This window comes from Gorilla gorilla, chromosome 12, assembly GCF_029281585.2.
Source record: "Gorilla gorilla gorilla isolate KB3781 chromosome 12, NHGRI_mGorGor1-v2.1_pri, whole genome shotgun sequence".
NCBI lineage: Eukaryota > Metazoa > Chordata > Mammalia > Primates > Hominidae > Gorilla > Gorilla gorilla.
This window is the reverse complement of record NC_073236.2, coordinates 130,822,977-130,833,298: the sequence shown is the minus strand read 5'-3', so window position 1 is coordinate 130,833,298 and position 10,322 is coordinate 130,822,977. Positions and strand designations below refer to the sequence as shown.

At 51.4% G+C, this 10,322-nt stretch overlaps 1 long non-coding RNA gene across 3 annotated transcripts; it reads left to right on the top strand.

The window, feature by feature from the left end:
• The first annotated feature begins 1,616 nt into the window (after positions 1-1,616).
• On the top strand, positions 1,617-8,905 carry LOC129531506 (uncharacterized). Of its 3 annotated transcripts, none has more exons than XR_010130068.1 (3): positions 1,617-2,619; positions 3,071-3,618; positions 4,032-8,905. It is a non-coding gene; the product is annotated as an uncharacterized lncRNA (long non-coding RNA). The 3 variants fall into 3 exon arrangements; XR_010130067.1 differs by having other exon boundaries at positions 1,617-3,196; positions 3,439-3,618; XR_010130066.1 differs by having other exon boundaries at positions 1,617-3,196; positions 3,311-3,618.
• Positions 8,906-10,322: the final 1,417 nt, after the last annotated feature.

Sequence of the window (10,322 nt, the reverse complement as noted above, 5' to 3'; positions counted from 1 at the left end):
GTCCCTGAGGCACGCAGCCTGGGGAATGGGCTGCTCAGCCTGTTTTCTCTAGAACCTGAGCATGCAAGCACCACTCTTGCATTCTGATTCTCCAACCCCTCGCCTGGGAGGAGGTGAGAAAGGCTTGCCCTTCACCATATCTTCTCATCCCACATTTTCTGTTACATGTGTTGCCTATGCCCTGAGTCCTTTCTGTTCCTGTAAACACCTGTGTTTGTTTTGTGTTTTTAGCTGTCATTTATATAGAAGAAAATGCGGCTGGGTGCAGTGGCTCATGCCTGTAATCCCAGCACTTTGGGAGGCCGAGGCGGGCAGATCACTTGAGGTCAGGAGTTCAAGATCAGCCTGGCCAACACAGTGAAATTCCGTCTCTACTAAAAATACAAAAATTGGCTGGGCATGGTGGCACGTGCCTGTAATCCTAGCTACTCAAGAGGCTGAGGGAGGAGAATCGCTCAAACCTGGGAGGTGGAGGTTGCAGTGAGTTGAGATTGTGCCACTGTACTCCAGCCTGGGCAGAAATGCACAGATCTTAAGAAAATGCACAGATCTTAAGCACTCAGTTTGAACAATATACAGAGCATCTCCCTCAACCCAGAAGGTTCCCCATGAAAGGGCCTAGACTTTTGAAAACCAAAAAGGTCCCCCCCTTATTTTCCTCTACCCTGCTCTGCTCATTCCCTTTGGGGAAGTAATGATCACACTCTGGCCTTCCTGCAGCTCCTAACGGTGCCAAGTACATAGAGAAATGCCAAGGGCAAGGGGCAACCGTGAGATTGCATCTTAAACAGTATCCTCACATGAATCTCCCAATAACAAAGAATGATCCTCGTGACATTCACTCAGTACATTATAGTCCACTGAGCGCTCTCACTCTGTTCGTCTCATTTACCCTTACAATGTATTATTCTCACAATGTATTGTATTTGTATCCTTACAATGACCCATGTACAAATTATCATGCCATTTGGCAGATGAGAAAACTGAGGCCCAGAGTGAAGAGGTAATTTTCCAATGCTCCACAGGTGGCACATGTCAGAGATGAGACAGGATCCAGATTCATGCCACTCCATTTGTTTCCAGAGAATCTAATCATTACCAGCCTTCAGAGGACAGAACAGAAAGACAGTCACTGATGCAGAGGATCTGAAGGGCTCCCAAGCCCTCCTTTTACCCAGCGCCACTCAAATTCCCCAGGACGGGGCTGCCTCCTTTCACTCCCCACTAGTTCTTCCTTGGTGTTAAGCCATCAAAGACCTCGATGAATTGCCCCTGTAGAGGGTACCATGAAGACAGGGCCTAGCAAGTTTACTTCAAGGAGAAAAAGTGCTGGAAATGAAACAGATTAAGACAGTGGCCCACAGCACGGCAGGGGCTGACCTCCCGGGCCGCATCCAGACGTTCTCACTTACAAGCGGTGTGATTCTGGGTAATTAACCAAACCTCTTTAGGCCTCTGTTCTCTCACATGTGAAGAAAAGATAATCACAGACTCTCCCTCAGAAGGGTTCTTATGAGACTTGCATGATATCATGCAGGTAAAATATCTCCCTGCCTGATTTGGAGTAAGCATCCATAGATGCTAGCTAATATCATTATCGAAAGGAGGCTGTGAAAACACGGACACTGATATTTCACTAGTGTGTCATTGATGCTGCAGCAAGACTACATTACCATTGTTGAAGTTAAATAAAACATAGAGATAAATCTCTGGGTTTAATATGTTTTATTTGGGAAGCTACAACTGCAGTTTGGGGGATAGACACAGACCGGTGGCCTCTCATACGTCCAAAGAACAGAGAAGGTTGGAGGTTTTACAAAGAGGAGAAATGCTGTGTATTGTTTTGAAATAAAGTTCCTTGGCACTAGTAAGGTTTTGGGGGCGCTGGTGAACACTGATTTGTGGGCGATGGTGTTAGATTTCAGCAGGTTGTTCCAGTGGCTGTTAGATAAAACTGGTTTCAGGTTACACCTGGCAGTTCCAGCAGCCAGGCCTGCAGAGAATCGTATGCTTGAAGGAACGTCTTGTGCCTCAAGCGCTTTACCCGCAACCTCTGGACTCTGTTTTAGTTGACTGTGACAAGAAAGACCCAAGGCGTATGAAGCTTTGACCCTGTTTTGTAAACTCCCTTTGATGCGGTCAGAGTTCATTCGGGGAGACTTCTGGGAATAGTCAACACGGCCGGTTGGAAACGGAGGTGGAATTCAGTGGTTACAGCAGAAGCCTGCACTCCATCGTCCAGTGAGAGCAGCCCAGGGATGGGCACTCATGAAGGAGAGTGATGCTGCCCACAGGAAGCAGGCCAGTGCTGAGCAGAGAGAACCACAAGAAAAGCAGACAGGTCTGTGCGCGTTTGAGCTGGTATCACTTGCCCAGCAGGCAGGCATGGGGTGACACATGGCTGCGTGAGCCACTCGCTGGGTGGGGCATTCACGCAGGTCAGCTCAAACCAGATGGAGCCTGGGACTGTGACCAAGGAGTGAGTGAAGGTCAAAGCCACACATGGGGCTGAGGGGCCAGGTGGCCGCCTTATGAGATCGAAGGCGGGAAGCTTTGGAACAGGGCAAAAAGGGGAGCCCAGGGTGAGGGGAGAGGGCCGAGCAGCTCGGATCTCTGATGGTGAGCTGTGCAGAGATGGGGAAGCGCCTCTTTTCCTCTTTCACGTGGGTGTCAGGGTGGGTCCAGGCCTGAGAGAGCCAAGCTGGAGGGTGCAGGGTTTTGCGTCTGCCTCGGAACTGGATGTTTGAAAGCAAAGGTGAACGGCTCAGCAGGCCCGCTGGGGCACTGGGAGAACTGGTTTTTGCCATTTTAGGAATTGTTTGGCTTTCTTTGGCTTTTTTTCTCACTAAGAAATTGGAATCTGAAAGAGCCTTTCAGCTTATTGTTGAAAATCCATCAGGACCTGAAAATTAGAGACTGGGCCTGAGCTTTCAGCCATTTAAACTCACTGGAGTGAGGTGGAAACCCACAGGAGATGGATCCACTAATTTAGAAAATAGGGAGAGGGAAGACAGCGCCTGTCCCCTCCCTGATTGACCACAGGTAACCCCTGGTCTCTCTGTCTACTGAGGCTGAGTGGCCTGTTCTGGGTCTGACTACCCTACCCTGGGGCCTGACTCTGCCCAGCCCCTCGGAACACTCAACAAACGCTTGTGGAAGGAGTGAACAAATGACAAGTCACTAAACCTAAATACAGGTATGTCACAAGAAGCCCTCCAGGCAGCGAGTCACTTAGCACTGCACAGGTAGCAACTTTCTAAAATATTTTACCTTTAGTATTGTCATTTCATATTTCTTTCTCTTACTTTAGTGTACTATTTTATGGTGTCTTTAACCATCACGCAATTCCACGGTTATGCAGCACAAAGAATTGAGAAGTAATTCTGCTAAGAGCAGGGGAATGGTAATTGAAACTGACACCCATGTGACACTTTACAGTTTACAAAGTGCATGGGTCGCAATTCCAGAGTCTTCAGCTTTGGAGGAGACTGAGGTGAGGGACATGGAAAAGAAGGTCATTCTCTTGGAGACACAGCAATGACCAGGAGAAATGCATTTGGCGGTAAAACCACACGAACCCTATTACATCACCAAGCCCTCACCATTTCCAGCACCCAGGTGAGTGGATGGGGTAAATTCTCCTCCAGTGACTGCAGAAGGAAACAAATAAAAGGAAAGGGGGCTGGGCGCGATGGCGCACGCCTGTAATCCCAGCACTTTGGGGGGCCGAGGTGGGTGGATCACCTGAGGTCAGGAGTTCGAGACCAGCCTGGCCAACATGGTGAAACCCCACCTCTACTAAAAATACAAAAATTAGCCAGGCCTGATGGTGTACGCTTGTAATCCCAGCTACTCGGGAGGCTGAGACACGAGAATCACTTGAACCCGGGAGGCAGAGGTTGCAGTGAGCTGAGATCGTGCCATTTCACTCCAGCCTGGCCAACAGAGCAAGACTTTGTCTCTAAATAAATAAATAAATAAAGGAAAGGGGTACGGAGAGAAGCAGCCCAATCCTATATATTTGTCTCCAGGGTCTCTACAAAGAGGCATGCTGGGACTGAAATCTCTCCTGAGTGTGGAAGACGGACGGGAGCAGCAGCCGGACAGCACAGCTCAAGGCCGAGAGGCTCACTGGGTGACTCGGGCCACTTTGGGGTGACTGTGGGAAGCGAAGGGAGGCTGACTCGGGGTGTGGTGGGGACTGAAGCCACCACCTTATTGCTTAGGCCTTCCCTTGATGCACTTGGAAAATAAGTTGCTCTTTCTTCACCGGGTGGGGACATTAATTAATGTTTGCAAAAGTCTTTATGATCCTTATCAAAAGGTGTTCGGCCGGCTCTAATTATCCAGGTTTCAGCTGCCACCGCTTCCATCTCAGCACAGCATCTCTGCCCTGGAAGATGTCAAACAAGATTGCTGTTGTCAGGATGTGCATCCGGCTCGTGTGGATTTCTATCTGCATCTCCAATTACTGCCCAGATTCCAAAGCCCTGCAAGGGGATGGTATCTTCTTTGGGGAGATGAGAACTGTGCCCCGCCCAGCTCCACCCCGTAAGAAGGCAGCTGCCTGGGAGGTATAATTTGATAAGTTTCTGGAAGGACTCACACATCCAAAACCAACTCCCCATGTCTTCTCATGGGGGCCGGAAATTCCTCCACTAAAAATTCACTCCTTCACGGGTCTTCGATGCTTTCTCAAGCAGTCTAGGACACGGTGGTGGAGGGAGAACCAGCCCAGGAGCCAGGCAGCCTAGCCCTGGGTTTCCTCCTTGTGTGGGTGCTGGCTCTGCCCTCACCGGCCTGGTGACCTGGATAAACTCATTCTCTTTCTTTCTCATTTTTTCCACCTAAAATGGTGACACTAATGCCTGTCTCACGTGCTGTCGTGCAGATTAGATGAGATAATGGATGTGAACGCCAAGTGTTTCAGCGACGTAAGCGGCATTATCGTTACTGAAATGTCCCAGCCAGATCATCCCCAGGAGGGATTAATGGCTCACCAGGACAGGGGGGCACCTGGGGTGGTCGGAAGAGCCAGGAGAACCACAGCAGGGAAAAAGACTTCAGGAAAGGAAAGGAGAGAGACCCCACCGCTGGCACAACCACAGAAGTTTTGGGGATGAGGAGGGGCTCTAGATATTTCCCCACTTCCCCAGACAGCCGTGTGCCCTTACAGGGGAACTGAAGCTGCCCAGCCGGCTCAGGCCTGACCCCCCAGGTACCTGCTGCCCCAGGTGTGCGGGAGGAGGGTGATGGGAGACGGACACCCACCTGGTGAAAGAGCCGGTCAGAAAAATAACTGAGCGTGCCTTGGTGCATGCAGACACATCCCCAGGTAATTTAGACAAAAAGGCCCTGTGTTGGCACGAGTAGCCCATCGACGTCAGACCAGAGTAATTGCTTTCTTTGTCAGAATTTCCTGCATAATTTCCTCTCCTTTGTTTAGCTGAGAGAACCTGGCCTTGCATCTGGGAGTCTGCTTGCCAAACATGATTGGGTCCTTAGAGATGAAAGACACAGAGTGAGCTATTTTCCATAAACACACTGGCACATGGGTTAATTACTGCAAGGAGAAAACCAGCCCCCATGTTTCACGTGGGAGGTGCGTGGTGCTGTGGGGGGAGCGATGGGTGGAGGGAGGACACCCTTCAGGATTACAGTAGCTACTTCTCACCAGGACACTGCTGCCATCCAGCCTTTGTTCTGGGCATTTTGCATTAAAAATCTCATTTAATCTTCACAACAGGCCTGTGAGGCAGAATCCAGGAATGGAAAGAACTTGGGTTTAGAAGCCAAACATTGCTGGATTTAGTTCAGTCCTCAGCCACTTGCTGAGTGAACGGGGCAAGCTACTTGCTTACTGGAGCTTCAGTTTTCCTGTCTGTTAAATGGAAATAATACTGGCTTCAGTGTGTTGTGAGAATTCACTATAGTAATGACTGTGAAACAGCTGAAACCCTGCAGGCAGGTGGTAAATGATAGCTCTCGTGTTGCCCTTTATGGATAAGGATGCAAGAAGTTTAGGATGGTTGGCCAATGCCACGTTGCTGGTCAGCAGCAGAGCTAGGTCCGTCTCCCTGCCAAAGGCAGGCATTTTGCTCAGAGGCCACCAAACCCATACCCTTGGTGGCCAACATGGCAGCGGCTGGATCGGAGTCTCCCCCCAGTACTTTGTAAGCCCATTGAGGGTAAGACTATGCATGAGATCTCTTGGCATCCTTGGTATCCTTGGCAGGTCTCTTGGTATCCTTGGCATCCTCTCTCACAGTGCCATAAATGTTCCTTAAATGGATGAAAGCATTCAGGAGCACCTAGAATAGATTGAGCAGATAACCGCATAACAGGTGTCCACTGTGTGCATATAACTTCAGCCTCTTCTGCGTTGTTGGGACATGAGGTCCCTTCGCTTTGCATGGAAAATAGTCTAGGCACCCCCTGGCTGACTTGCCACGATGCCTGTCCTCAGGACAGGAAGAAGGATGGGCCCAAGGAGGAGAATTGCGTCAGAGGTCAAGAAATGAACTCCAGCAGAAGTAGCACAAACAGGGAACCCATAAGGAAGCTTGTGATGAACAAACATAGGGCAGATGAAGTGGAATATTGGATGGAAACACACCTTGAAAATGCACAGGCCTGTGGCAAGGGAAGGGATCGCTGCTTAGATCAATAGCAGGGCCTTGGACCATGGCTAGGGGGATGCTTGTTAGTGCCTCCCTGGGCTGCAGGGAGCCACGGAAAACAGGCCAGGGCAGGAGACCGGCCAGTGACTCACACGGCGGAAAACAGGTTTAGAGGAGCAAAATCTGAACGGCCCCTCTCCTTCTCCCCACCTGTTTTCTGTCACATGCTCTGGACCTGAGCCCACAGTGGGGCGGCTCCCTCGGCCTCCAGTGGAAGGCAGAGGCACTTGACAAAAAGCCTCCAGTTAACCGGGGCAAGCAGCAGGGTGGGGCTCAGGCCTTCTGGCCAAGTCCTTGTCTCCCTCGAGTCTCCAGCTTTCTCCTGAGAGACAAAGCCCTCGCCAGGCAGGCTTTAATAAGCAGTAGTGCCCTGCACCCCTGCCCAAGTCCCCGGACCCCACGCTGGCAGGCTACTGCAGCCCCTATCTTGCCTGGCACGTGGCACATGGGGTGTCTTGGCATGTGGGGTGGTGCCGTATGCCTGTAGTCACAGACTGGAACTCACTGCAAGAGCTTCCAATGTACGAGAGCTGAGGCTAGAGTTCCTTGCTGCCTGTGAAGATGGTGCTGTGACCAGAGCAGGCCTCATAATGAGCCAGTGGTTTCATCCCCTCCAGACAGAAGGCGAAGTCTGTGCCTTCTGGGCAAAACATTAGCTGACCCGTGACACTGCTCAGACCCCAGAGGCCTGGCTCCCGGCCTGCCGGGAGCAGTCACTCCAAACAGCTGCGGCTGTGAGGCCTTCAGAGAGTGGCTAATTAGGGTCTCACCTGGCCAGCTCCGATCTGCAACCACAAGCTCGCGGCCCAGCTGCCTCTCCTCAGTGCCTCTGGGGCTCCGCTGCCTCCCTCACAGATGGCGAGTGACTTCCTTGATCTGTGTAAACAAGAATTCTGCCTTATTCAAACAGCAATGATAGATTGGAGGATCTACTATGTACAACACACTATGCTTGCATCCAATGGTAGAGTTAGAAAAAAAAAATGTGATGTCCCGTGATGTTAAGAAGTGAAGAACCCCATGGGGAGGTAGCAGAAAACATCCAACAGTGAGTGGCAACAGGTGTGCTGGTCACCGAGGGCTTCTTGGGCAAGGTTATTCATGAACTGGGTCTTGCAGCACAGATGTGCTGGGAGTGGAAGAGGACACAGTTAGACGCCGCTTTATCCTCACTATAGTGGCACAAATGGAGAAGGCTGACGATGCCGTGTGCTGGGGAAGAGGTGGGTGTGTAGGTTGTCTACCTGTCGGCCGTGGGAGTGTAAATGAGTCACCCACTCAGGAAAATAGCTGAACAACCCCCAGGGGTACATTCCTGTACACCACCACCCAGCAATTCCACTCGTAGGTATACACTTCAGGAAACTCTTACACAAAAATATTCACAGCAGGACTGTTCAAACGCCCACCAACAGAAGAATGGATAAACAGGTGTGTTCACACCATGGAGTATCAGACAGCGTTCAAAGAGAGGAATCACGGCCACCCTAGCAATATGGACAATGCTTATCAACTTACTACTAAGTGAGAAAAGTAAGTCCCAAAAGAGTACAAACAGCATGACACCCTCTCAAAGAAGGCAAAGAGATGTCAAATACAACATACACATTTTAGGACTCCAAGGAATAGGTAAGATGAGAGGACAGGATAGGAAAATAGGCCAGGAGCTGTGGCTCATGCCTGGAATCCCAGCACTTAGGGAGGCCGAGGCAGTTAGATCACTTGAGCCCAGGAGTTCAAGACCACCCTGGACAATATAGCGAAACCTCGTCTCTACAAAAAATACAAAAATTAGCCAGGTGTGATGGCATGTGCCTGAAGTCCCAGCTACTTAGGAGGCTGAAGCGAGAGGATTGCTTGAGCCTGGAAGGTCAAGGCTGCAGTGAGCTGTGATCGTGCCACTGCACTCCAGCCTGGGTAATAGGGAAAGATCCTGTTTAAAAAAAAAAAAAAAAAAAGGAAAACACAGAAAGGAGGCACACAGGATTCGGGGTGACAGCTATCTTGGGCTAGCTACCTGCAGCCCAGGGAAGCACTAGGGAGGGAATGGGATGGGGTGGGCCACACAGCTGGTGTCAGCTCTTGCTAAGGCCCAGCTTTCAGGCTGGGTGGTGTTTTCACGGGTGACTATTCTGTTACTTTAAAATGTGATCTATTAGCACAGCTAGGGAGGTAGGACTATGCCTGTAATAGCAAAAGTAACAAAATGCATCATAAGCCCAGGATTATAATTTCACCAGTTTTGTACCTGCCGTCTGTTAGGCTTTTTCCAGTCGGAGAGCATTCGTTGAAGGGGAAGGACATGAGCAAAGGGAATGAGTCTGATTGTACAGGGGACAACAGGGGAGCCGGACTCCTGGTACACAGGGTGACCTGGAGGCGACCTGCATGCGAGGGGGACCTATGCTTTCTAGTGGCTCTGGTCAGCAGGTCAGGTGTGGGTGCTTGGAACCTGTTGAGCGCCGAAGGCCCAGCCCTGCGGTCTCATGACCTTGCCCCTGCCCTCCCAGAGCAGAGTGCTCTGTGGCTCCATCCCCTGCAGAGAGCACAGGCTGGGTGAGAGTTGGGGCGCCGGGGTTGGGACTGCAGGTGGCACTGTCAGACAGGGTGGGACGCAGGGGACTTGCCTTCTCTTGCAGTAATTTACCCACCCATAAGTGGGTACCTCTAATTCGGGTACCTCTGAATTGAGATACCTTTCACTAGAACAACTTAAACATTCCAGAACCAGGACAGATCCTGTCAGGCCTGAGATTCTACTAGGTTCTAGAATATCTGCCAGTTGTGAAGAAGGTGGAGGCTTGGATTCACAGTCACCAGGTAGTGTTCTGTCCACACCCCCCCGCCCCGACCCCCATCTCCAGGCATCTGCCCTGATGGCCTCCAGGGCCCCTTCTGTGCCTGCAGAGATGGCGGCCTGCTCTCCAGGTCAGGCCAGGTTCCCGGGAGCCGAGGTCTGGCTGTTATTCCAGGAGTGCCCAGCCCCAGAGCTGCCACCTCAGGCCTCTGGAAGTTCTGCAGCCTGAGCTGCCGTCCTCAGACCACTCTGCCTCTGAGTGTGCAAGAGGCTCAGGGCCTTTCCAGGCCTCCCAGAGCCAGGCAGCAGCAGGGAGCCAAGAGCAGCCTGTGGCTCCGCTGTGGCAAAGGACAGCCTATTTAGGCTGAGAGCGGGCCTGAGAGATCACAAATCTTTTTTCTTTGCCCAGAACTTTTAATTTAACCCTGACTTAAAAGGGTGTTCAGGGAGCATCATGCTAGAAATCCCAAATATGATGAAAGAATCCCACAACAGAGGTGAACAGAGGCCTGTTCCCAGGTTCATCCCGGGAAGGTAGCAAGACAGCGCCCCCTTTGCCCAGCACAGTGAAGGGCCGGGGCAGCTGATGTGGCCTGTGCACAGGGTGAGGCAGCAAGGGTGGGAGCTTCCAGAACTCCAGGGAAGGCAGCAGAAGAGGGAAACGTTCACAGAGCACCAAGAGGGGCGCAAGGGAGCTCAACTCTACTGCCAAAACCTGCAGTCAGGGGCGAGGAGGCCACAGCTGAGGCCTGCAGGGGTAGAGAATGTCTCAGCACACCATGGGCCCCCCACCAGTACACACTCATCCCCCTCTCCCTAAAAACATCCCCCACCCCGGGGGCTTG